This window comes from Anguilla anguilla, chromosome 5 (assembly GCF_013347855.1).
Source record: "Anguilla anguilla isolate fAngAng1 chromosome 5, fAngAng1.pri, whole genome shotgun sequence".
Taxonomy (NCBI): domain Eukaryota; kingdom Metazoa; phylum Chordata; class Actinopteri; order Anguilliformes; family Anguillidae; genus Anguilla; species Anguilla anguilla.
This window is the reverse complement of record NC_049205.1, coordinates 10,571,269-10,595,282: the sequence shown is the minus strand read 5'-3', so window position 1 is coordinate 10,595,282 and position 24,014 is coordinate 10,571,269. Positions and strand designations below refer to the sequence as shown.

The window sequence follows — 24,014 nt, the reverse complement described above, 5'->3', positions numbered from 1 at the left end:
TCATGCCACCCTAAAGTATATCTGAAAAAGTAGATAGTAGAGTACATCATGGTTAAAAGTCACTTTTCTGTGTGTGTGTGTGTGTGTGTGTGTGTGTGTGTGCCTGTCTAGCAGTGTTTAATCTGCAGACCGTTGATTAATCCCTTAATCAACAGATTGTACCCTCCAACCTTTGCTCATTGGAATAAAGTGATGATTCAGTTTCTGCTGTGAGGGTATAGATTTTAATTGTCACTGAAATCCAATTGGCAAAGGATGTTTCCAAATCATTGTGATATATATTCAAATGCATAGTGAGATATATGTATGTGAATTTAAATTGTTTGATTTGCCACTGCAAGATCAAGCAAATGTTTACACATGCAAAAATCAACGCTGTGTGTTTAGTTTTGCCATGGAGCAATAATATACTTTATTTTAATAAAATGTAAACTCAAGAACTCAGCTTTAATTTTTTTAAAAAGTATGTGTTCTAATGTGTTAAGTGTATGTGTGAATATTTCCTATAATACTGTATGAAATGCAGCTGTTAATCTTCTATTCAATCTTTTTACATTATTATTAATAGTAGTAGCAGTTATAGAAGTAGTAGTAGTAGTAGTAGTAGAAGCAGTAGTAGTAATCTTGTAATACCACATTACAGAAGCATTAGCAAGATGTTATTTACATTTATGAATACCTAGAACTACTTAACCCACACCAGAGGGGGGAGAACAAGAACTGTCATCATCGCTCAAATCTGTTTTCTTCATCCAAACCCCAAGAACCTTCTTAGAAGCGTCTAATGCTTAAATGGGGTCAGAGGAAGGTTAAAAACCGCCACTTGAATACGTTCATAAATATTTGAATCGCAGACATTGAAAGACTCGCAGTGTTCAAGAAGGGATTTCCTTTGTACATTCGAGATTGCTTCAGCCTTAACAGAGTGGTTAGTTTACCCTGAGTATATCTTGGAGCCCATTCATATATTAATGTATATTCTTTTGCTAAAATAAGAAAATATTAATATATAAAAAATTAAAAAAGGATCATTCCTAAAATAAATATTGGAGCCAGAATTTTAATGTTGATTATCAGTAATCAGAGTATGAAAAGTATTAATTATTTCCAGATGGTGCCACTAAATGAACTGAAACACGTTCTTTGAGAATTCATCGCAAAAGAATCACGGTCATAGTGCAACGTCAAAGAAAGTTCAGCACCGTTTCACCTGTATACAGAAGTTGCGCTATGGTTAAATGTCCGTCCCTAAAGTATTTCAAGGTGAATTTGTAGGAGAATTGTTCCTGGGTCATTGTTCGCCCCCCTGAAATTCACTTCCAATCTCGCATGACTGGATGAGGGGGGGCGATGTGCTTAAATCAACAGTAAACCCAGACGCGTTAAGGAAGCGATTAGTCATGGATTTTCAGACAATATGCTCAGCCCTCCCTTATAGATATCCCATTCTATGGCGTCCACCTCTGTGTCTCCATCAACTGTCTTGCACGTAGTCAAACATTAACGTCACCCTGACAGCCCCAGAGCCAGGCTCTTTGCAGACAGAGCAACGACACGCATGTCCTTTTAAGCATTAGCATTCCAGGCAACACATTTGAAAAGCTCCGCTTTAAAAGTCAGGGAACATTTTGATGACTGTTGTAAAAGTAACCGCCCCCCCCCCCCCCCTCCATAAACCCCCAAAAATACAATCCCCCCATGTTTATCATTCAAATGCACAAATAATGAAAATCAGCCATTGTTTCCTTTGACGGGATGACCATGACTGCCTGACCAATCAGATCATTGTCCTCCGGATTTTCTTCTCTTCGGCTCCTCTGCCTGACCAATCAGATCATTGTCCTCCGGATTTTCTCCTCTTCGGCTCCTCTGCCTGACCAATCAGGTTATTGTCCTCCGGATTTTCTCCTCTTCGGCTCCCCTGTCTGAAACAGTTCAACCCCCAAAAGCCAATCAGGTTCCCCTGATCGAGAGGAGATACCACAAAAGTCTAATAGTTTAATGAGGCGAACATAATTAAAATTAGAAAAGTACTGGCCCATGCTACAATAATTAAATATGTTTTAAAATAATATAAAGTAAGAAATGCATGAATGGTCTGGTGTAATATGCAGAAAATATGTCACTGGAGATGAATTCGTACCATAGGATATTGCCTCCAATGTTTTGCAAATGCTTCAGGCGCTACGTTTTGCCAAATAAATTTCAGCAAGCCATCATATTTTTAATAGGTTTCCATAGTCTTTGATGTCCCTCCCTGGAGGGGACTTCACAGTTGAAGTGGGCCGCTGGTCTTCTTCCTTTAATCCTCTACTTGAATATGTCAAATTAATAAAGGCAAAGAAACATTACAATTGTGCTTATTTTCAGAAGATGTGTTAATGTTTTTTTTTGTCTTCGTGAATTTAATAAACGTGTTATTCTTGATAGTGTCATATTAACACGGTGCTAAACACCAGGCTGAAAGCGTTAAGAGGGACGTAAAGAGCTGTGATTACAAATGTATGTCACATCTCTCTGTCTCTCTCTCTCACCTTTTTCTGACAAACCCAGCAAAGGAGATTTTCATTAAAACACAAGCTCACCTCGTTAAGCTTCACCCTCCCAAGCTTATGTCTTGCCGGATACTGAGCGAGGTGAGGATTCAAGGAATAATAATAATAATCACGTCTGAACTGTAAACTGTCAAAAAATTATTTTCTCATGTCAGGTTAAGTTGAAGTGAAATGCCTGTTGCCGGCAGGAGACATCTGAAACCTGGTGTGTTGGAACGTAATTGGCTGGGATTTTAATTTCACTCACTTTTGTTGTGCTGTAGGGGGAGAACATGGTGAAATAGTACTGTTGTGCCAAATTACAATGTAATTTTTGTATGCATAATTATTTATTGTTATGGAATAGTATCTATATAATATAGTAATATAGTATCAATAATATTCATCATCACCATCATCATCGTCATCATCATAGGCATCACAATTATCACTATATCATCTGTAATTATCATTATCATAAATAAATGTATAAAAGTCCCTTTACATGTAGCCTTTCAGCTATAATCAATGTACTTCCTCATTGTTCATGATTAGCACTGAATATGACTGTGTGCATTAGTACTAAGATAAGAGCACAGTAAATGACCTCATCCACTCTTTTTTACTCATTTTCACCGAGTGCTTATGGCCCCTTCTCTCTAGCACAAATGCTGAGATTCCTCTGCGGATTTGAATGTTCAGCTGCTTTGTTACAGCATCATCATACATCTTCATTTTCATTATAATCACCATCATCATCATCATTATCATAATTGTTTTTATATCATCACAACTGTATCTAATGTAACCTTTCATCCATAATTTGCAGCAATAATGAACAATTTAAGAAAAAGTGTTTGTGCTTCTTTTCTGTCTTTTTGCATTTGATAGCAATGACCAATGAATTTGCTCTTTGCTATTCTTTGACAATACCACCTCAGCTGGCACTGCTTTTATTGATAATGATGATAAATAACTAATCGATAAAATGCCATTACAGCTACTTAGCTATTGATTGCAGTAAAGGGCAGAGGATTATGCTGAAAATGTGCGTGTGTGTGTGTGTTTGTGTGTGTGCGCGCGTGTGTGTCCGTGCACCTGTGTACTGTCTATATACATGCATTCATACATATATACATGTACGATTTGTTGGGACTGTTAAGGAGCGGTATAAGAAGGGACCCATTGCATACTCCACTTTTTACTGGTTCTACCCACCATGATCTGCTCAGAATATCCCTCTCCCTATAATGACAGCATTCTAGAACTCTCTAAAGCTGAAACGTGCATCTACAATGCTCACATACAGATTTAAACCATCTGCTAGACCCTTTGTCTGTTGGGTAAATTTTTAAACAAGGCTACGATTAAAACATTTTTAAATCTAATTTGCTTAAATTTATTTTTATATGTATTTTACCATTTTTCTACATATTTAATGAAGCAGTTTGTCATTCCCTCTGACTTCTGCTCTCATGACATTATGTGAATATTTTTTGAGAAGTAATGCGTGTGATCATTATTCAATAGTAAAGGACAAAGCACATGGTGAATGAGCATACTCTTCATTAACTTTGATCAGCCATTATACAGTTTAAAGTTCCATGAGATTTCTGTCATGACATCATGCCATTATGCAACAGCTGAACTGGGATCATTTTCCACGCGATGGCTCTGCTACCCCAATCAAAAATATATTTCCGGACCAAACAAGATAAATTATATTACTATTATTTTCTCTGCATTGCTTTTTTATTATAGTGCATAAGTGCATAAAATGAAACAGTACATATTAATAGCACCATAAAGTTCACTTAAAGTCAACGTGTAGTGCATGCATACAGTTCCTTTAAACACTGACTGAAGGAATACAGAATAAGAATAAGGACTCCAGCCATGGCAACATCTTTAGAAATAAAAATGTATTATTATTATTATTATTATTATTATTATTATTATTATTATTATTATTGTGGTAGCAGTAGTATTGTAGTATTATTGAATGGACACCTGGACGGTTATCTACAGTACTTTGCTATTGCGTTTACTAGCTTCCTGCTCTAATGAATAACCTTGCTCTCGTTTTTACTGCCTGTGCGAGACACCGTGTCCTCACCCGTTTGAAGGCTTCAGGAACGACTGCCGCGTTGCAGCCGGTTGCCACAGAGACACACGACCCGTTCTTCGCCGCGTTTCCTCGCGCTCGCGGAGGTGAAATTGCATTCATCCCTTTCTTGTTTATAATCAGGGTGATGCGAAAGCATCTTTCATTATGTCCGGATAATAACATTACTCACTGGACGAGAATCCCTCGGAGAGACGGCGTGATTGATTCTGCAACATGTTTAAACAGACGATACCTGAGGGAGAAGAATAAATTGCGCGCGGGCTATTATTTGGGGTAGAGAATCGATACCATTGAAAATGAGTTTGGGTCATGTGTGTTTTCCATCACCACGTTCGCTGCGTAACCGGGCGTGTGCCCTTATGCCCTAATGTCTGCCACGGCATCGGACGTACCTGGGACCGTGACCCCCAGCCAGTAAAAAGCAGCACCCACAGCATGGGAGAGGCGCATTGAAGTATGAATGAATTAATGAATGAATGCATGAAACATTGCATTTATGTAGCACTTTTCCAGACACTCAAAGTGCTGCACAGCGATGAGGGGGGAACTCACTTCACCCACCACCAATGTATAGCACCCATCTTGGTGATGCACGGCAGCCATTTTGCGCCAGCACGCTCACCACACATCAGCTGAGTTGATGAGAGGGAGAGAACAGTTTTTAGCCAGTTAAATCAGGGGATTATTAGGTAGAGAGTAGGGATTCTTGCATGCTGCGGGTCCGTCTGGATGGTGTGCTGGTCCGCTGAATCAGGACTCGCTCCTGAAGCCGTGAGCTGTGGTTGGTGTGTCGCTCCTGTAATAACAGTGACTGGTGGTGTGTGTGGATCAGCTCACTATGGCCACGGAGATCTTTGGGAAACTGTTAAGGCCCCCGGCCACACTTCATAAGCACGATGCGGGGTCAGCATAACGATTTTCAAACGGGCGTGAAGTTTGAACACACACAAGTCATTTGGGTCAGTTAGCTCAGTCAGGTTTTGTTGCTGAAGTCACAGACAACGTATGGAGAAGGAAAAAAAACCACAGGGAACCACACTCACCACATTTTGTGTGAAGGTGTGCTATGGAAGCTTTACATGAAACATTTCCTTTTCAAATATTTACTGACTTTGAACTATTGCAGAAACTATAAAAAGATTAATTCCAAGCAATTTTGATAATATCATAATCTAAAATGTGCCAAAGTGACCCTAAAAAAAATATGCTCTTCACAAAATATGTTCTGCTTTTTTTGGCAATTAATTAAAGAAAATATGCAGAAATACGAAGAATTTTAAACCATCTGTGATACCATCTATTGCTTAATTGATATTACGAAGTTCAGTCACTGGTGTGATCCAAAATAGGCAAGAGTTTACTGATTACTCTTTTTTTTCCTAAACGGAACGCACCTGTTCTACTTTGTGCATTCTGTTTTTTGTGATGTTTTGAGAGCTTTGACTCCCCATGGATGATCTGGCTTCCACGGGTGCGGAGTGATTGCCAAAACTATCAAACTGTGCCTCCCAGGGTAACTGAGCCCTCTGCAATAAACTCACCAAATGTCCTCATTTTATCTCGTTGAGTTAAAAATCTGTTTAATGCTTTAGAACTGTTTTGAAATGAAAAAAAAAACAACACAGCCATTATATGCAGACAGAAGAAGTTGGTAGATTGTTCTTGCTGTAATGTGCGTCTCCCTCTCCTCCCCTCCCCCTTTGTGTGTACAGGAACCCGTCCAAACGTGCACAAATTCAGGGACCCATCCTTGCGGGGACCGCTGAAGACTTCATAAAATGAGCAGAAGCAAGCAGAGGGGAAACCCCAGAAGGTATGAGATGTTTATAGCACCAATGAAACAAGTCCCACACTGCTCGTGGAGCTAAAATATTCTGCCGGTTATTTCTGTGTTGTCTCTCCAGACCCTATTACCCGGGTCCAAACACAAAGTGTTGTACATGTTAAACTCTTCCAGACCTAACGTGGCAACTAGTATAAATATGTATGTGCTGTTATGTATCAGTGTTTCAGCTGTCAATTACCAGCACCAATTTTTACAGTGTGTGCATAAGTGTTGTAGCATTACAATAAATTGGGAGCAGACTTTAAGCATGGGTTATCCAAATCTGCAATTTATCAGGGGCCGAGCTGTCAAGAGGGAGGTGTATATACTGTAAAACAGTGGTTTAAAATAGCACTTTATCAGACAAGCTGTTCCCAGCTCAAGCAGTTAAGCACGCTCAAAACTCCCGGAGTGCCACTTTTTGTCCGTGTATGTGTGTTTTAATTTCCTGTAAATCAATGGGATGTCCGGTATTAACGACAGGACGATTGCAGGCACGGACTGCAATCAGAAACATAATGGCCGCAACATTCGCTATATCGGCGTTTTCATTGAGGGAATTCCCTCCGATGCCGACGCACTGTATCGCTATTTAGTGTTTTCGAGGCCCGGCAGTGGACAATAGTCCCTATAAATAAGTATCTGGTAGCGCAGAGAGTTTTTAATGCTCAATGGCAGGCCCCGCTACGTTCAGGAGTGTGCGTCCGCATAAATAGTCTCTTTTAAAGAGGAGCCTGATGCATCGCATTACCTTCAGAATGAGGCCTCTCCAAATGGCCCCGCATTACAATTGCCGTCCTTTACGCCTCTCAAGCCCTTTAATTCATTTATAAAACAGTGTATCTCACACCGCGCGCGGGTTTGAGTACACAGTCGGCGTCGCCCCACCGCGGGGCGGCGGCTTGTTTGCTCTGCACTGGAGATAGGCCGCGTCTCGTTTTTTTTTTTTTTTGTTGTTTTTTTTTTTCTTTTTCCGGGGCGAAGGAAACGAGGGGACCGCTGTTTGAACACGGGCCGATTATGCTGTGAAATAGAGTCAACCAAAACGGCAAATGGCCTCTGGATAGGGGTGTGCACAGAGGAAGGCCGCGCTCCTTTATGAAGCCATGCGGGACTTGCATTATGTATGCGGCGACGAGGTCGGGATCAAATCTCTCCGGCTACCTCCTGTCTCCTGTTTCCCAGGCCCGGTCTGAGTTATGACTAAGACTCTCGTGTATAGCTACCTAAGCCAACCGATACGGGAAGTAGTCCTCGCTTTTTTAAAAATATTTGTCACTTTAAACATTTTTATTTGCTGCCGTTGATAGAAGACACAGTCTCGAAAGAAAAATCTATTTAAGAAATGAAAGAATTTGAAGATGAACCTGCACCATTCAGCCGATTACTGTTTGGCTACAGTCAAGTGTTACCTGTACTGTGTCAGGATTGGTGTTCAATAGAACATCTTCAAGGTCTCTGCTACAAGGTGCTGTGTGTGTGTGTGTGTGTGTGTGCGTGTCTGTGTGTGAGAGAGATAGGATATTACTACTTAAGATTATTTAGTATGACAAAAGATTAGTATCACTAATTTTACAGTTCCTGTGCCGAATACAATGATCAACATGTACGAGTGGACAGGAACTCTAATCTTTTCTACAGGAACTCTTTTTCTAGATAAAACGCTACTATGGATCACAGGCCCCTGTCTTTCAAGTGGCGTGAGAATCTCTTTGAGAGCGGAAAGTGTGCCGTGGAAAACGCTTTATCGAGTTGACAGCACGCGTGTGTATAAATAGGGTATAAGCAGCCTTGTACATGGATCCACTAGGTCTTTAAAAGCCTCTAAAAAGTCTATACGTTCCCAGTTTTGTGCTGCTGGGGTTAATTGCTGGGCGTAAATCAGACCCCCTGACGAATGCAGCATTAGGCTTGCGGAACCAGTCACCCGTGCGCAATTAATGGCAATTAATGTTATACTTTTATGAGGCCTGCTGCTTGCATTACAAAGGAGTAATTGCCTTCGGGGCTTTTAAGTTCCTGTCTTTTATGGCTGCCCTGTAGTTTTGAGGGATGCCCAAAAAAACGTTTCACCAAGAAAAGTATGTTGCTCGAATCCGCTCATCACCACGGCCTCTTCCTGAGCCACAGATTTCTGTGCTTCTTGTTACACAACATCAATCATATGTTAATGATGTGTGTGTGTGTGTGTCTGTGTATATACTGTATATGTACTGTAGATGTAGATATGACACATAATTCTCTTTAGTCTGTATTTAGTCCTGTGCCTACTGCGATGAAGATGCATTTCCTCTTCTTGCGGTGCCACCATGTTTCAGCTTTTGTTCTGTTGCTCATCTCAAGTGCAAATGTACCATTTTTACTCTGCATTTTAGCCAGAATAACTTTACACTAACCCATCGAAAGCCCAACAAAGCCTTTTAACGGCCTCTCCCAGCAATGCAAGGCCCACACCAGGGCCTGATGGGATATGAAGGGGCTGAGAGAGAGAGAGAGAGAGCGAGAGAGAGATAGAGAGAGAGAAAGAGAGATAACTGGGGCACCCACCAACGCTTTCTTCCAGCGCAGTCAGCAGTGCAGTGTGGCGATTGGGATGTGTCCAGTAATCAGCTTTTAGGTTCCCACATCTCTCTCCTGTGTCCTGCCATCCTTTTGTGTGTGTGCGCGCGTGTGTGTGTGTGTGTGTGTGTGTGTGTGCTTGTGTGTGTGCTTGTGTGTGTGTGTGTGTGTGTGTGTGTGCGTGTTCATGTGTGGACGTCTGTGTGTGCGCGTGTGTGGTTACCCCACCCTCGGAAGGGTTCGGCCACCTGCTTTATTCCATCAGCGTCGCTCATGGCAACCCCCCTCCACCGCCCGAGCTGGGCGGCTACCTTAGACACGCCCAGGGGCCTCTCTCTCTCTCGCACGCTCTCTCTCTCTTGCACGCGGCGACGGGGACATTTCCAATCACGGGAAACCGTGGGCTACGAGTGGGGGGGTGGGGGGGGGGTGTTGTGGGGTAAGCGTCAGCTCGCCGCGGCGGCGCGCTACTGAGCGAGGTTAAGGTGCGGAATGCGCCTCCTTAAAAAGCTGCGCTCAGCCCCCCCTCCCCGGCGCGCTTTTATAAATGAAACCCCCTCGCAGGAGGACGCACCGCCTTTAATCAGCCAGCCCTGGGTCTCGCGCAGGGACCCTGATGGTTCTTACTGCAGGTTTAGTGGTTGGGAGGTCCCTCAGGGGAACATCGAGCCGCTTGTGCCTTTGCTACTGATTTAGCGGCTAAAGGAGGGGGCTTGGCTGGTTCGAGTCTCCCTAAATCTTCTCGTCTCTCCTTTTTGTTTAAGCTCCTCTGACTGAAAGTTAACATCCGTCTCCCTTGAGCCGAATCGTTCGGAAGGAATTGTTAATTGTGCTCCAGTTTGTGATTTAAATTAGTCATTAAATGTACAGTAAGACGTTATTCTTATTAATTAAAGGTTGGAATTATGTGTAGGCTTATTTCCGATGAAGAAATAAAACTGATGATTTACTAGGGTGACGGAAATATGCTGTGGTTTTATTTTATAAGTTGGGAATTGGACATATCGATTTGGGCTTTGTAAACATTAATGTTTTTATTGGATTCATTAAACGACTTTCATGTAACAGCCACAATTATCCAGAGAACAACATCCTTACAAAATGTATATTGCTTATCAATGACATTTAAAGTGGTTATTTTTCCTTTGAATTAAAGGAAATAAAATGCTTTTTTGTTTTTGTTTCAGCATAATAGAAAAAAAAACATATTGTAGGTCACAGTTTGGCTAGTAAGGCTAACAAGGCTACTTCAAAGCACCTTTTGCCAATGACACAAATGAAAATAATGTTATCCCATTAAGCGATAAAGCACTACTTTCATTCCGTTTCAATGCGGGGGGGGGGGGGGGGGGGGGGGAGAAGCAGGTGTGTCCGTTTTGCTCCTTTTGCGCCCCGCTAAATTCAGCCGTCGCCTTCGGCCATCCCGCCGGCCGAGCGGCAGTTTGATTTTTCGGTTTGCCCGTTAGGCGAGGCAGGTTTCCCCTCCCCTGCGTTTCGCCAGAGCCGCCGGGGCTGAAGGGCCCCTCGGCGGCGGGCGTCACCGCCCCCGGCAGCGCCTCTTCATCCCGTCACTCTCCAGCCAGGCCAGCCCGTGTTTGTTCACTTTTTTTGGGGGGGGTGGTGGGTGGGTGGGGTGGGGGGGGATTGGGGGGTGGGGGGTGGTTTTGTTTTGGTTTCGTCTCGCGGGCGCAAGGCGTCTGGGGCTCACGTTGTGCGGCGGACATGACTTAGGGATCCCCTAATGCGCGCTCCTCGAATTCGCTGGTAATAGAAACCAGATCCAGGAGGAGGTAAAGTAAATATCTGGCGGAACGAGGGGTAAAACAGCTGCAGACGAAAATGCTTTTGGGCCGAGAGACTGACACCGTGAAGCTGGCATCCAGACTCTGACATCCTGACTCTGTCTCTGCTTGCCATTAACCGTGAAGCAGTGCGGGTTGAATACAGTAAAATATGTAACATTTGTGCTCTCCATTACTTCTGTGGGTGAGCAGTTATATAGATTTCTCTATGGCTGAGACCTGTCATTATGTGAAACTACTGTATGTATTCCTTTAACAGAAGGTGTTTATCATATGTTGCAGTGAAAATATTTTATATATTTTATAAAAATATTCTGTATTTATTTTTTATTGAACATCCCTCGTAGTGTAGAATATTATTAATACATTTAGTTAAGACAATTGTGGGCATTGTATGAATGAATAGCCTGTTCTCGTCATTCTATAACAGTATGCTATGCTATGTTATGTTATGTTTTTTATGGTTTGTGAGTTTAAGACTCATGTATGAATGAATGAACTTTATTTATATAGCATGAAAGATGCTATATAAAAAAAGTTAGTTCATTCATTCATTCATTCATGTCCTCTACAGATGACAAAAATGAATTGCTGGGTCTTAGGTGAATATGGAGAGAGAATCAAAAAGAAGAAACGGTAAAATAGTTCGAAACTGAAGAATCATGAGCAAGAGAAAAAGGAGGACAGAACCATGTGAGAAAGAGAGAAAGAGGCAGACAGAGGGAGAAAATTCAAGGAGGGGGAAGAAACAGCAGGAGAAGGAGCAGTGAGAAATCGTACACGGGAGATGGATGGAGCGAGAGATAGTGAGTGCGAGAGATAGAGACAAGAGTGTGGATAGAGAGATGGAGAGAGCCTGACAGCAGATGGATTCAGAGAAGCCTGGGTGGCAGACGCCAGGGTGAGGCGTGTGGAGACGTTCCATTAGGGACAGCACATGCTCCACAGCAGGGCCTACAGAGCAGCACCAGGGAGAGAGAGAGGGAGAGGGAGAGAGAGAGAGAGAGAGAGAGAGAGAGGGAGAGAGAGAGGGAGAGAGAGAGAGAGAGACAGGGAGAGAGAGAGAGAGTGTACAGACAGATACAGAGAGAGCTGTAAAACCACGTATCCCCCCCACTCACACACACACACACACACACCCTCCTGCAGACACATATACACTCACACGCCCACACACACACGTATGCATGCATACACACCAGCATGCACACACATACACACACTCACACATATGCGCACACTCACACACACACGCACGCTCACTCCCATGTCGTTCTTGTCACCCCAGCTTTATCGCCGGTGCCATATGCAGGCTTGTTTTTTTTTTTTTTTTTTCTGCGCACCTGCCGTCCTGCCATAGGCAAACAGTCCTAATTCCTCCCGGTGTGCGTCTCCATATGCCGCAGAAATTGACTGCGCTCGCTCCGCAGCCCAAAAGGGCCGGGGGGGGGAGCCTGCACAGGCCTGTCCGCGCCATTAACCCGGCAAAGTGAATCACCGCATGCACCAGCAGACTTTAGTTTAGGGCGCCGGACGGGGAGCCGCGCCCAAAGCCGCCCGCCCGCCCGCCCGCCCGCTCGTCCGAATCCAGACGCGGCCTCGGCGAGCCAAAAGAGCGACACACGGTGCAGTGCCCGCATCCACGTCTATGTCAGACAGCCCCCTCCCCTCCCCTCCCACCCCCCCGTCCCGTTCCAGGCTGCCCGGGAGCGGTCCAGTTGGAGGCCAGGGGCGAAGGAGGCGGTAGAGAACGCCTGCCTCCGCGGCGTCTCCGGCCGGGCCGCGCGTCGGGCCGGTGAATGATGTACGCAGTCAGCGCTCCATCGATTTTATATCGCACATATGAAGTCTCGGGGTGTTGGAGGTTGTCAAGGGCAATTGCGAGCTGGCAACAAAAATATCAGTCAGCGGCGGGCGTGTGTGTGCGTGTGTGTGTGTGCGTGCGCGCTCTGTCACACCTTACCGTCCTTCCAGACACTCGCGCCGTTTCTCGCGGCAACGACCTCCTGCACAACCGTGTGCGCGTATGTCGCCGTGCGATTGCCTGTGGTATAAGCTTCTTTTTATTACATTTTTTTGTACCCTCTCGCAGTGATTGTGCACAGTGCTAAATGATAATGGTTTTGTGTTTGTTTGTATCTCCCTAATTTCCCCAGGGAGAGTAAGGTAAAGTGTTTGGTTGAAAATGGCCGTTAAGTACTGAATGTGTTCATCACAGTCTGCCCCCCCCCCCACCCCACCCCCCCACCTCCCCACGCCCCCCACCTTAGGCCTCACATATGCTGATTAATGGCATTTTCCATTGCTATTGAAAAGCAGTGCCAAGAAGTTTCTATATTACTGAAGTTGTGTATACCAAAACTGTATTTAATGATCTATTCCGTCAATAATGTAAAGAACAAATTATTGAATTTGCCTAACCATTTCTAATACTAATGATCTATATTATGGTACATCCATTCCATAATATAATCTATAATTTAAGCACCAATGAAAATATAGCATTAAGTGGTTAAAATTCATTTTTACCCCAATGTATGTAATATATTATGACGTATTGAAAGTTGAACTTTCACTTTTAAATTTACTCTATATTTGTTTGTTTCATTTAAACTGACTAGGCAAAAAAATATATATTCTAAATCATGATGACCTCTGAACAATCGAGAAATAATTAAAATGCATCAAAATGTTTTAAACTAAAGGTTTAATGCTAAAGGTATTGCCTTAGAGAATTAGTATTTTCAGCTGCGTGTATGCATAGAAGAGCCCGTGTAAAGCAGAACTGTCATTAATTGCTGTCGCCATGCATTAATTAGTTATTGTGGAGGCATTGAGGGACTCTTTTTTTTATCAGCGATGAAGGTCAGAGAGCCGAGTCTTCATCCTCGTCACGTCATGAAGACAAAGGCATGGCCGCTGCTGAAAGGAGGAATCTCATTTCATAGGTGCCCTTTGCTGTTCCGCAAAATGGCGTTTATCTCATCGCCGTAATGATCATATTGATACAGTGACGCGCCAGAGCGTTAACCGCTTCGCCGCTGAACCGCAGAGCGCCAAGCTTGACCGTCTGAGGTCTGACGCTCAGTTCAGTCGTAACCGGCCGCCAGCTTTGAGCGTGCGACCGTAAGCAAACGTGCCCGGTCCCACTTGACCTGTTCTGAACAGGGGAGACGGTTTCAGATTATTAGTAATGGTCAACGCCATAGTTTCTGAAATTAAATGACTCCTTAGCCAAACATTGTGTTAGTCTAGTGTCAAGTTGCCTTCCCCTTTAGGTGTTTTTTTCATTTAAAAAGTGAATGAATGACTGAATGAATGAATGAACATCCCAGAAAACGTGAAAAATTTGATAAGTAGTTCACCTTGGCGTGTGCTGTATGATATTGATGAAGGGACAGGAACATAATTTTCCTTCATATAATTTTAGTTTTTTTTCCCCCTCTCTATCCTCATATCCATCCCTTGAGAAGATGTGCTTCCACTTTCAGTACGACCGTATTTTTTTAACAAGACACCCAGGAATACTGCTCGAGATGCAGCAGGCCCAGCACACTGTGTGTGAGGTGAAACGCAGGGGGCTTTTTAGCATATATTGTATCTACCCCCCTCCCCTCCCCCCCATATGCATTCCAATTGACTTTCATTTATTTTCCACGCCTCACCCATATCCCATCGCGGCCTGTTTGAAAAGATGGGGTTTCACAAATGACTCTTTTTTTTCCCCCCACGCTTTGTTTGATTAATAATGTGTGGGTAAGCACAACTGTCAGGGAGGCATTTAAATTTAGCATGATAACAAATGAGCTGGTATTTAAGACGTTCAGAGTTTCTGCTCGGTGGATCACCAAAAAAAGGCGGCCATATTTCTTTCTGAGTGATAGATACAGGTTGTCAGGAGTGGGATGGCTGGACGTATTTTTGGCTGCCGGCACTTTATGGGGCTTTACTGCCGCCCTGATCCCTGTCACACTGTGTGTAATGGCGATGGCAATAATGTTTATATCCCAAAAAAAGCCTCGCTCAATATCCAGTAAAGTGTTACGGTGTTCAAGAAGATTTTTCATCGCCGAGGGAAAGAAATATCGATCTGTTGTCTGTGTTGCATGTAAATGCACCTGTACGCACTCCAAAATCAGTGACAGCTGGTGAATTTACTAAGAGGGGAGGCAGATCAATTTTTGAAAAACTTTTGATGGGTAGTGATTTGCTGTTTGCCTCTTACCTCTGCCTTTACGTATGCCTACAGGTGCAGCTTCACCAGTTATTCTTTAATTTATTTTGTGTCTTGTGATAATTACCATCCATCGCCATCTCCGAGCGTTTGCAGAACTTTTCTTAGCAAACACATCTGGCCGTCTGGTAATTCTCCCCAGAACAAAACCGCCTGTTTGTCTAAACGCGTTCGTTTTTAGATTTTCTCAAGTCATTATGGTAACTGCTCATTAAATGAGGTATCCGGGCCTAATTTCCATAAAGAAACCACAACTGTTAAAGTAAGACATGTAGGACACGTGTTGAAGCAGAGGCTTTATTAATTTTATGATAATTACTGCACTGTTTGGCCATTTAAAAGGAAAATAGTGGTCGCTCATTCCCACTGTAGTAGCACTGTACTAATAATTAGAATGCTTATTTGTTTTTTTTTGTTTTTCAGACCTTCAAGTGATTTCCATGTAAAGAGCTTGTTCCCCCCTCCCAGTGTGAGAAAGAGCTCTTCCAAGCAGTCTTGCGTAGTTCTTTTTTTTTTTCCCCACTGTAGATTTTCTCTCTCGCTGTCAAATGCATCTGTTGTTTTTCCCTCTCTATCTCCCATTATTAGAGATGCAGGGTGGTGGAGGAGCTTGAGTTTAACTGCACAGAAACATGACGGAGATTAAATTAGCTGAATGATCTTCTGAAGCCGTATTCAGTCTGCCTTACTGTTTGAACCCTGTCACAGGAGAAGCGCGAGTCTGTGCTCACGTGTTTGATAATGTGAATGCGTTCAATGTGCCATCTGATCCATTGTGACATAGGGGAACCAGTAAACTAATCAGTAATCAGTAAGTTTAATTTCCTGAAATAAATGTACTATTTACATATGTTATACATGTAAATATAGCATATTTCATAATGCATTTATGAAAACTTTACCTTGCCTATCACACAGAGTATATGTGTGGTAAAGTACATTTGAATATAAATTGGAAAAAGTTATTTAAAAGACTATTCTTTTATCATTTAGATTTGCTGATTAGTATGGTGAAGCTATTTTTTTTTACCAGTTTGAACTTTTTGGTTCTTTGTCCACAAATATTTAAACACAACAAAAAAATTCCCAATGCAAGTTCTGTTGTACTGAATCCCAGGTTTTATGAATTCCCAATCTGTGAGGATAGTTGTCCCTCAGATGCATTTACATGTGCATGCAATCACTTTCATTGCAGCCTAGTTTCAGTTTATTTGTTCTCCTTGTTTCAGAATTTGAGCCATAGATTGTTGAAGTGAAAATAAAACAAAATGAGCAATTTCTTCAGTAGGCAACACAACACAACAATTTTCACAAATGTTGACTGCGGTGAGTAATCGCTGTTATCATTTTGCGTACTTGCCTTAACTTTAAGAGAGAAATTAAGCAGTGTTGGTTTTATTTAAGGAACATCCTTGTTAATCTCTTGGACTGCTGAACTCATGTTGTGTCACTGTTGAATTAAAAAGGACAAACACTAAGCATAAAAATATCCCTCAGATCGTTTAAGTAGGCAGGCAGGGCGCTTAACATATTAACTATAAAAGAGTTTTCACGAGTAAAGCCATGGATTACATTTTCTAAATTAAATAAAAATGTTCTCCGCTGTTTCTGGAGATTCAGCAGCTGGTGGGTTTTGCGTCTCAACTCTCAGAGTGAATAATGATGGAGAGGACCCCGGCGAGAGCAGCTACTAATCACGGCCTCCTTGGGCCTCCACTTCCTGTGCGCCCGCTCTCCACTTCCTGTGCGCCCGCTCTCAGACCCGAACGCTCCGCTTTTATCCCGCCCCGACGCGTTTGTGGAACCGGCGTGACGAACGGGCGTCGTCGGGCCGACGGGCGTCCGCCCCGCAAGCTCCCGCTGCCGTTTAAGCACGGTTACGGTCCGAGCGTCCTCCCCAAATCCGCCCGCGGTCGCTCCGGTCACAAACTCCCCGAGTGCGCCCAGCGCCGTCGGTATTTACGATCTCAACTGCCGAACAAACGGCGGCGTTTAAGAGGGATGGCTGTCCCTGTCTCGGTCCGAGTCCCGCGCTCTCTTCCATTCGGCGGTAACCGGGCCCCGGGCCCGAGGCTCCGGGTCAGCGATAAACCAGAGGTCCCGGACAGACGACGGAGCGCGATGGCCGTCGGGGTCGGGTCGGGTCGTTTTGATGGATGCTCTTCTCCGGGGAGCCGCGTTTGTTTCCCTTCCGCGCGGCTCTCCGTCATTGTCCGACGCGGCGCGGCTTCGCAAGCCTTTAGGCGCAAGCGAAGCGGCAAGCGAACACAGCGGTCTGAAGTGCACAGAACAGCTCCCTGAATTCAAGGATGTAAATGACCTCGGCTGTACAGCCTATTATTCTTATTAATGGTGATATTAGTGTGGTTCTTATGATCAAGTGCCATATTGTCAGCTGGAGTGCTCCACAGAAGATGCAGTGATTGCCTCCTAAGACTTACAGTACACGGTACAGCATGTGTGAGCATATATGATAATGCCTATACAACAGATGATTTTCTGTCTCTTCAGAATCACGTAAGCTTTCCGATTCTGGTGCGCATCTGTAATGAATAAATTACTTTTGCTGAGGAGACATGCATGTGCGTGCTTGTGTATGTGTGTGCTTGCATGTGTGCCTCTGTGAATGTGTGTGTCCTTGTGTGTGTGCTTCTGTGAATGTGTGCGTGCATGCGTGTGCGTGTGTGTGCTTGTGCGTGTGCGTGTGTGTGAGTGTGTGTGTGTGTGTGTGTGTGTGTGTGCCCGTGCACATGTGTGTGTGTGTGCGCGCGTGTGCGTGTGTGTGTGCGCGCGCGTGTGTGCGCGCGTGCATGTGTGCAAATGTGTGTAGTAGTAGTAATGTAACACGCCAGTTCTGTGAGTGGGAAGGTGTCCTGATGTGGGCTGGAAAACTGCTCTCTCTCTCTCGGCAGATGTTGTTACAGGCAATGACAGGATGTGAGAGGTTGTGTTTGTTTTAGTGTGAGTCAAAGATAATCCCTGTCTAATTTGCCACAGGAGCTCCCTACACCACATAACATTAGTATTTAAAGCAGCTGGCAGGAGGTGACAGTTGATGCAGGGATTTTTTTAAATTTTATATCATTTTTTTTTTGACAGGACGGCATTACGTCGGCCTCGTCCCGCTACGTTGAGTGAGGAATCTGGAGGCTAAAATAACAGCTCCGCTGCTGATATTTATCCGCCAGAAAGACATCTGAATTGCACCTTGTCTTCGGCGCACCACTCAGAAGTAATTTATGATGAATAGGTTTGCTAAGTGAGCCATTTCGTGAATTAAGAAGTTTGTGGAGGCCAATAACCTCGGTTTGAATAATGCATGACGCCTGGGTGTCTTCCCCGCGTTTCTGATTTCAATGCTTGTGAGAAAGACGCTTGAGTTGGTTAATTTCTCTCGTGGGCAAGGTGTCCGTATCCTGTGCCTTCATCAGCAAACGATGCCGGGTGATAGCGGACGGTCGTCTGAAATGTTTATAATTGTCACAGTTAGCTTCACTCCACCAGTGTCACTGTGCATGGTCCAAATTAAGTTCCAGAAATGAAAACCATGGGGGCATCTATCCAAAAAAACATTCTGCATGCTCCTGGTTAAGGCGCACAGTGACCCTGTCTGCAGCGAGTCTGCAGCGATCCCATTGGCCCAGAGCAGCTGCTCTTATGTGACTAGTTTGGGAAAATCCTACTGAGTGGAACTTTTCCTCCCTTTGAAATGCAACTGTATAGGCAGCTGTGCAACACCCCGCAGACCTGCTGGCCAACCATCACTGGAACTGACAGCGTTAGATAGCTTGGGACAGATGCCTATACTGATACCCTGTGGGTTTAAACAAGCCATCGGACAGCCCCCTTCTCCATGTTTAAAAATGATATGAAAGACAACAAATTTTAGCTTCAGTAATTTCATTTGAAATGGCATATTTAATATCAATATTTACTGCATATAATATTGTCTGCATATTGTGTTGGTTTGATGGCTAATGTCACTCATACTCATTTATTTGTCCAAATCTGGGAGGATATATTTCTGGCTAATCAATGTGTCCATGGACCTCACTCCCCAATGGTACAGTTGTGATGTGTCTGTATAGCAGGCCAAATTAAAGCAACTATCATTACCTGGGCTGGTTCCCAGTCACCTTCAGCTGTGCATGTACCTGTAGTGAGTGTGAGGTCCCTGCTCTCCCATGTCCTGATGCTCCCAGGTAGTGAGAGGCAACAAGAACTCCTGATTGCCGGAGCCAAGCTCAACCATCACTCCCTCCTGCTTCTCACACCACCCCCTTTCAGACCCAATCACTTATAACTCTCAAATACTAACAAAATGCCGCAACTGCATTATTCCAAAATTGACATTGTGAAAGCCTGGACGTACACAGTCCTTTGCGTTGATTGTGAAGGTCGAGTGAGGGCTTAGCTGTGGTAAAATGGCGCGGTAAAGTAGTGCGGCAAATCACCTCTTCCACTTCAAAGTGAAAAGCAGTTGTTGTTCGCAAAGCGATCAAAGAAAAGTTCCCTTCAAAATAAACACACATACTGTAGCACTTCCATTTGACATCGAGTCTCTAAAAAGAGCTTGTCTCCTTTAAATACATCACCTTGGTAACAGACCAGCAGTTCATCAATTTCCCATGTCAGAGTAGTTCTACTGGCTGCTGTTACTTGCTAGCACTCACACAGTACCAGTGTTACACCAGAGACAATCTAAGATTAAATTTAGCGTAAGGATGGTCAAGTAACACTTTATTTTGAAAATTCAGGTCAAATAGCAGCGAGGCACTTGAATAGACCCCAAGCGAGCGCGTGAATGGAAGGTTAAAATAACAAATTTATTTTCCGATTTTTCAGTCTTAGGAGGAGGCAAATGGCACGGTGAAGAGGAGCCCCCTTTCTTTCCTCGAGGCAGAGATGCATCCTCCATTTCAGTTTCTTTGTGTGCTTCTCTGGCCCTTCTCAGTTTGATGTTGCTTTACAGACATGACATTACTCAGCCCTGCCAAAGAAAGGGACACATAACAGCAACAGACAACAGTCTGTTCTCCCCCTCTCTCTCTCTCTCTCTCTCTATGCCCTGTGCTTTCCTGTGATCTGTCCTGGGATGTTATTAGCCTTTGGATTTGCCTCCGGGCGCCCTGTACGCGTGGAGTGGACCGGCCGGTCCAGACAAATGTCCGGCGCATTTCCCACCGCACCCCTTTAAATATTTAATCTCACCGGGAGTCCGCGGGGGCGAGGCGGTGCGCCCGAGTGTTTGCCGGTGACAAACAGCCACCAAAGGACAGCGGGGGCAGTTTCAGAGGAGAGTCTCTCATATCCACCGAGCTCTCGCACAGGTTCAAGGGGCCCTGAGGCCCTGTTCTCTGAATAAAAAAGACTACAAAGATCAGCTCTGTGTCTTGCAACTATATACTGTATGTGTGTGTGTGTGTGTGTGTGTGTGTGTGTGTGTGGGTGTAGGTGTGTGTGGGTGTCGGTGTGTGTGTGTGTGCGCGTGTGTGTGCACGTGCGTGTGTGCGTGCGTGTGTGTATGTGTATGTGTGTGTGTGTATATATATATATATATATACTTTAATACATTTACTTTGCTGTAAGGTGTCAATGCAAGCAATTGGAGAAATAGACCTCTTTGGTGGGCAATTGTGGAGTTGTTTTGTGAGACACAGCAAGTTCTCACCAATGAAGTGATCCTTAAAGCGCTGCTGGTTTATGCATTCATAAATGCTTGGGTATGTCCGACCACACGCTTTCACCTGAGCGCAGCTTGCTCCCATGACCACCCGGGGCGTCTTTTAATTTTTTTTCCCCTACGACCGCAAATATCACATTAAGTTCAGCGTGCGAGCAAGGCCACGAAGCGGTCGTAAAAGAACATATGCGAAGCTGGGGTTAACGCAGATTTTTTTAAAAACGCACATTAATTAGCCGGTGAGTAATTGCGTGTGGATCCAGGCCCGTGTCTGAGCGGGCGGCTGTTGTGAAGCGGTGTCAGAATGGGATTAGCTCTGTCTCGTGTCCCCGCAGCATGACTCTCCCCCTCTCCGGCTTCACCGCACCGACAGCCTGGCGATTTGGCACCGCCTCGCATCGCTCCTCTCCTCCTGATGCCTCGGCTGCGAGGCCCCGACTTCAAACAGGCCTTCTGAGTCACTCTTTAAACTGCGAAAGAGAGGGGGGGAGAGAGAGAGAGAGAGAGAGGGGGGGAGAGAGAGAGAGAGAGAGAGAGAGGGAGTGGGATAGCTAGAGACAGAGACAGAGAGAGAGAGGGATTGAGAAAGAGAGAGAGAGAGAGGGAGTGAGAAAGAGAGAGACAGAGAGTGAGAGAGAGGGGGAGAGAGAGAGAGAGAGAGAGAAGGGGGGAGAGAGAGAGAGAGAGAGAGAGAGAGAGAGAGAGCAAGTGAGGGAGAATGGAGTGGGGGGGGAAGGAAAGCGAGAGAGCAAAAACATAAGGGGTGGAAAAGATGTAAGAAAGGAAAAAGGGGAAGAACAGAGAGAGTGAGGAAGAGGGAGAGCGATAAGAATGGAGAGTCGCCCTGATCAACATGGACGCCCGCGGGACCCGTGTGAAGACTTAGCCCCGGCGTTGGTGCAGCCCTGAGCGGGGCTGTCCTGTCGTTTACTTAGCGTCGCTATCGGACTCCTGTGCGGTTCTCGCTAATGAGCTCCAAACAGTTCACAAACCGTCAAAAGATATACGGGGTGTTAAAGCTCGTCCGCAGAGAGTTCCAGGGAAAAGAAAACATGAAAGAAGCAAATAGTTTTTTTTTTTGTTTTTTTTTATTTTTATTTTCTCGTGGATGTTGTTCTTTTCTTTTCAGTGCATGCGGGTTAACAGACTGCAGGTGAGTTCAGACTCTGCAGCGAGACCCTCCATTAGGAAGTCTTACCGAGAGGCCCGGCTTTTGAAAAGCAACCGCGCTTCGGCGCTCTGCCGTGCCCTTCAGAAGACGGACGCCGCGCCGCCGTCAAGCACCGACTGTTGACCCGTAATTGTGTCAGAATGAGGAGGCAGGAACACAAGCTGATGTGGTCAGGGGAGAGAAAAAAAAACAAAAAAAGAACGACAGCATCTAAGGGCGGCACATGCAGAGAAACATGGCCTCCCACGTGATGATGTCACAAAGACATTTGTGCCCGTCTGAACAGAGCCTCTGTTCGGCTGAATCACAATGAGTCACTTTGAGGCACACGGCAAATTTAGACCGTTTCAGATTTGTCACTTCAAGTCCAGGTGAATTCGGAGGGCAAGTCAGTCCAGCTATTATCGCCTTTTGTCTTTAGTGGTAAGCAAGAATGATACATTTTAGGTTCAGTCAGTAATTATGTCTCAATGCGCACAACCATACACATATATGTTCTGAAAGAATACATGAATAAATGCAGTAGAACTATCATTGTAAAAATGTTTATGAGGCTGAAGGAGAAAATTCCATTGTTGTTCAATTTGAGTGGCTATTGTTTTTTTGTTTTTTTTTGTATTGGTAAGCATGGAGCAATTATCTATATAGACAGTATTACTTGGAAGATTATGATTCTTTGCGTGTTACATATTACAGATCCATCTCTCGTATAGCAACAGACATTGACGCTGTTACCATAGATACGCCTTAATGCATTTATCTATGATTGTTGCTTTTTTTCAGACATTTTCCTATCCAATGTCTCCCCATGCTCTCATTTTTTGAACATTAAAGGAAAAAATCTGTTTACTGGCTTTCAAATATAGTATATTTGACTACCATAAGCATAAGCACTAACATATGCATTTAATGAAATTGTGTGAATTTTCTATTAAATGTTGCGTGATTTTTGGCATGTATAACAGTAAGGATATGGATATTTATGTAAGTATTTTCAGGTTAAATAATCTACCTTGTGCAAGGGTCTACCTGTGATTCAACTACATGGACACTAAGACATTGCTGACTGACCATAATTATGGTTTGGGTGGCCAATCTGAAGGACAGGACAACAGTAAATGTTTATTCAGAGCACATTTAATAAGGTCATATCTACTGATTATGACTTCCTTGATCCTTTTTTGCGTAACTGTGTATAACAGCTCATGTATGGTGGAATATTATGCAATCTGAAGAAAGACAGCAGGGATTGAGGTAAAGAACAAACAAAACATAAAAAAACAGGCAACAGCAGCAAATGGGTATATTTCAGTTCTGTAATTACAGTAACGTGACATGTAATCAATGGGAATTTGAATGCGTTGTCCACAGTAGCCGCAGAAATTGCTGCACATTACAAAGTCCAATCAAGAAGTGACAAATTGAAGTGTGCAAAAACAACATCAGGGAATAAATGATAATTATTTATTAAGATTCCTTTTGTAATTGCATTTGCTTGTGTTCTGAAATTGCATTTAAATGGTTCCTGTCCTTTCATCCTGATATTAGATTATTAGATTATAAACATCTGTCTTTACTGACTGCTAAAAATACTACTAATAAAAAAATATATAATAATAATAATTAGCAAAATGTGCAAAAGATTCTGTCAAAATGACAGTTAATGCATTTATTAAAAACTGCTTGCGTTTTTGATATTATGAGTTTCATTATATATATATATATATATATATATATATATATGTAAATATATGTATATATGTAAAATTAGAAATCCAAGCAGAATGTAATGTTGAAATGAATTATTAGTATTAGTAACAGTAACAACACCAATAATAATAATAATAATAATAATGGTGATGATGATGATGATGATGATGATGATGAAACCTCTGAGAAACTGTTAAGTGTTGAGGGTACACACTACAGTGTATGGTCAATGAGGGGTGGATTGTTCCAAGTTTGGTGCATGTAGACAAACACTCAAGCCGTTTTTTTTATTTGCTTACAGCATTGTGGCAGGTGGATTTCAAAGTCCAGCTTAACTGGGGTGCGGTATGCTTCCGAAAGCACAGAGC

At 43.7% G+C, this 24,014-nt stretch overlaps 1 pseudogene; it reads left to right on the top strand.

Annotated features, from left to right (window-relative positions):
- The window catches only part of LOC118227517, a 516,632-nt pseudogene that overhangs the window by 178,887 nt on the left and 313,731 nt on the right, over positions 1–24,014 (top strand).